Below are 4562 nucleotides of genomic sequence, written 5' to 3' on the forward strand. Positions count from 1 at the left end.
GGGGCTGACTGGGGCCCCTTGTCTAAGCGCCTGTGGCACACACATGGCAGAGGGCAGTGGGTTTGGCAGGGGTAGTACCTGTAAGTCTTTGTTTTCCTGAAAGCCAGGCATCTCATTCCGGGATTTGAGCTTCACCTTGCCACGCGTTTCCATATCTGTGGGGGCTGCGTCCGTATTTCCTGCTTCCCGGGCTGCGGACGGTGGCGGCTCCGTCTCTGGCACCGGCGCACTGCCTTTTGTTCCCGTGACTGTGAGACAGGATGTAGGATGGCGCCCCCAGCAGGCTCCGGCGCTGTTTGGTTGAGGTTGGTTAGTTTTTCCTTTTCTGTTTCTACTTGCATCAAATTTTATCATTTTCATGTCTGAGCCAGTGTGTTTGTTTTGTTTCCCTCGTCTCCGTTCTGTCGGTTTGGGAGGCTTCCCACCGGAAAGGGAGGTGTAGGTGCCGTGAGTGAGTGAGGAGGAGCAGAATATGGCGGCTGAGAGGGAGGCTAGGGAGAACCGCAAGTGGATTGTCCGGNGGGTGACTAGTACAAATACATAGTACAAATAACACTATGTTATTCGGCCAATGTCAACAGTTGTATTTGCTTTGATCATTACCATTATCTATGGCTAGTCAGGTNTGACATTCAGAGGAAACTTTTTTCACCATTGAAACACAGTATAAAAACTCATTTTGAGTGAGAAAGCTAGGGAGAAATAGAACGATACACCATGCAAGGTGATTTCAGACCAACTAGGTAATTTCAGAACTTAAGAAAACTGTTAGGTTGAACCAGAGGAATGTGCTACTATTTGACTCTTTTGACCTACAAAAATGTCAATTGCATATTGCTTAACCTAATATCATCCACTTCTTTCAGAAAAATTTTATGACAAGCAGCACCATATAATAAATACCTAAGGACTATAGACTGTGATTGCTTTGAGGCAAATCCCACTTCTGTGACTTAAAAAATGTGTGATTCTGGGTAAACAGNCTGCACGATATTGGGTTGTATTACTAAAGGCAGCAATTTAAGTATATGTTTTACTGTTTCTTGTATAATTTTATTTCTCCCACTTTGGGGTATTTACAAGCAATAATGCTACAAATAATTATTCTACACATAGATTGGTGCTCAGTTGTAAGCCTTTCTCTAGACTGTATATTCAACAATGGAATTTCTAAATTATAGGGCATNAAGGGGCAGAAGAAGAGAGAAAATATCCCAAGCCGGCTCCACACTGTCAATGCAGAGCCACATGTGGGGCTGGAACTCACAAACAGTGAGATTATGACCTGAGTGGAAATCCAGAGTCCAGTGTTTGACTGAGCCACCCAGGCACCCCCATATACTTTTCTAATATTGCTATTAATGTTCTATTATTTTTCATTATAGTTTTATCAATCTACATTCATTCCCACCACAATTGTACGGAATCTATTGTTCCACGTGTTTGCCAACACAACTATAATCACAGTTTAAATTTTGTTCATCTAGTGACTATTTACTGGTACTTAACTGTGGTTTTAGTTTCCCTGATTACTAATAAGTTTGAGCAGCACATATGTAAAGGTGCTCAAACTCATTTGGATTTCTTTGGTGAAGCACCTCTTCGACTCGAGCTTTTTGTCAATTGCATTGCTTGCTGTTTTTTAATTGATAGATGGGACACTATATTTCAAGACTATGATTCACTCAATGTATAGCTTGCACTTTTTACCATTGCAAATCGCAGTGTGTTCTGGCTTATGGTTAAAACTGATCAAAAACAGGTTCCCTCCACCCTGCCCCTCCAAGGCCCTTTTCCTTACAAATTGTAAGGGTGAGGGTGTGGTTCAGGTTTCGGCCTGGTTTACCCTTCTACCAGGGTATAGTTCTTTAGGGAGCCGACTTAAAAAATGAGGGTGATCTGTTCGCGTTCCTGTCTGCACTTATAAACTCCCGTGTTTAGCAAATATCTCTAGGGGAAAAAAGATGCTTCAATCCTATATCTGGGTTCTGCCCTCGACTAAAATTTTGCTGTCGTACTTCCTTAATTCCTTACTATCTTGTCAATTCTCTGATATGTACTCACACACACACACCCACACACGCACATGCATACACACATCCATATATCCACTATACTTGTTTGGTAGTGTTCTAAAAAGCCTAGTCTGCCATAATTCAGAAAACAGAACTCATTACTGAATAAACCTATAAAATCTTGTCCTGTGCCTAAAGCCTCCAGTTCTCTTATAAATCAGTTGACATCGAACAAAGGGAAACCAGGCTGAGAACTGGAGAGATTTTCATTAAAGTGTAGAGTTATTTGAAATACGTGCTAGCCTTTGAACAAAACCATTCCTCAGTGGCCTTTCCGAGTAGTGGTAATGTGAGTCTGAACGAACTCAGGGCCCCACTGTTCATGAGAAGCAGTTATCTGCTTGAGTTTAAAGGATTATTACTGGGGTGCCTGGGTGGCTCAGTCGACTAAGTGACCGACTTCAGCTCAGGTCATGATCTCATGGTTCGTGGGTTCGAGACCCGTGTCGGACTCTGTGCTGACAGCCAGCTCAGAACCTGGAGACTGTCTTCGGATCTGTGTCTCCCTCTCTCTCTGACCCTCCCTTGCTCACACTGTCTCTATCTCTCAAAATAAATATCTCTCTCAAAAAGCAATAAAACATTAAGAAAATAAAGGATTATTACTTAGAATAAGAAGATGTTTTAGGGATTTTTTTTTATGTATAAAACATCGATACTGTTCACAGATGCTTAACCCTGCTTCTTCCCGTCTGTAGGGCACAGAAGAAAACATATTCTGTGGTTCTAACGAGTGTGGGGAAGGGAGAAGAAAGACTTGTGTTAGGGCCTGCTGTGCTGCACACTGTCTGTACATGATACCCACTTTGGGATTTAGTTTCCCTTCCGAAAGCTTGAGAAAGTTGCCTGTTTTATCTGCGTTACAGGGTTCTTCAATGATAAATGGGAAAGACTGTGCATGAATGAGTTAGATATTTAGGATATCAACTACAGTCTCCCACCCAACATAACATGGCCCTACAGTCTGTGCTTCTACTGTCCTTATTTGTTATCCACTGAGCTGAGCCAGCTTCAGGTCTGGGCACCCTTTATTACCTTAAAGGCCCGTGGAGACAACCGGAAAATGGAGCTGCCACAAGAGGCAGTTTGATCTTTTGCCAAAAGCCTTCGCGAATGGGAGTCCTGGTGGGTCGCCCACGATTAAGGACATTAGGATTCATACACAAAACGTCCCATGTTCTCTTTCATCATTTAGTTCCATATATATTTTATTTTCCATTTCTTTTGTTTATGCAGAGTCCCAAAAGATAGTAAAAGGAAGAGAATCAGGATGAACACTGGCGTATTTAGCCTGGAGCTTAAGGTATTTTTCAATCTCTGACGTGGGACAGTGAAGATTTCTTACTACACAGTACAACCCCCCCATCTAGGTCCCTAAAGGGTTAGTCACTGCCTTTTACGATGCGTCGTGTACGTAGCTGTTTTCAAAATGACAGACACTCTTTTTTTTTTTTAATCAAATACTGTTCACAAGGCTAGACGGTAATTGCATTTCTAAGCCAGCTTATGAGATATTGCGTTCTTTTTACTTATTCTGTGATCTCATTTTACTCTCCTACTTTTTTGGGGGACAGACTGTCAGAAGTTGGTGGCATGTGAAGTTAAACATAATTTTCCTGATCACTTCTCTTCAGGGCTTCCGAGATAACATTCTACTGAAATAAATTCCTCAGAGTAATTTCATGAATAATATTACAGTATCCACATATACTAAATGCCAGGTGTTCCATACACATGACCGCAGACCTTCAATGCCATCTGTTAGATACTCATGGGAAGAAATTGTGATTTAGAAATAAAATGTCATTTGTCCCAGGTGAGAAGATGGTAACATAAGGATTTAAATATATGTTCATCTGCCACCAAAGTCCACTTTCTCCAGCACTATAGCACCTTGAGAAATACCACTGAGATTTAGTGGCATTTCATGGTTATTGACATTTGCACTGATAGATGGACGGACACGGCACCACCAATGCATTTCACTTGCATTATTAAAAAGCTGCTCTGAAAAAGGAAGGCGACTAATCCTTACATTAACAGGAGCACAAATGGTGCAGGACATTATTTGCTGCCAAACATTTGTTGTCACGTAGGCATAGGCCTAATCCATTTCTGCATTTCATCTGATTTCCTAAAGGATGTTCCGAAACCACTACGTGCCTCAAGGATTTTCATTAGAAATGGGTATCTCAGGGGCGACAGGGTGGCTCAATCAGTTGAGTGTCTGACTCTTGATTTCGGCTCTGGTCATGATCCCCGGGTTGTGGGATTGAGCCCCTCATGGGCTCCACTCTGAGTGTGGAGCCTGTTTAAGATTCTCTCTCTCTCCCCCACTCTGCTCCTCTCGCTGGCTTGCACATGCATTCTCTCCCTCTCTGTCTCTCAAAAAAATAAATAAATAAAAACGAAAGAAAAAAGAAATGGCTATCTCAGCTTTCCATGAATTACCCTTAGTCAGAGTCACTGAATTTAGCCTCTGCCTGC

The 4562-nt window shown here is 42.2% G+C and overlaps 1 protein-coding gene and 1 pseudogene across 1 annotated transcript in view; both read right to left on the reverse strand.

The window, feature by feature from the left end:
• The window catches only part of LOC144240759 (nuclear receptor subfamily 2 group F member 1-A pseudogene), a 4289-nt pseudogene extending 1054 nt beyond the window's left edge, over positions 1–3235 (reverse strand).
• Positions 1–4562, reverse strand: part of HTR2C (5-hydroxytryptamine receptor 2C) — a 127126-nt gene that overhangs the window by 83395 nt on the left and 39169 nt on the right. The window lies entirely within an intron of this gene.

The sequence above is a fragment of the Crocuta crocuta genome, unplaced genomic scaffold (genome assembly GCF_008692635.1).
Source record: "Crocuta crocuta isolate KB4526 unplaced genomic scaffold, BGI_CrCroc_1.0 scaffold531, whole genome shotgun sequence".
NCBI classification, from domain to species: Eukaryota; Metazoa; Chordata; class Mammalia; order Carnivora; family Hyaenidae; genus Crocuta; species Crocuta crocuta.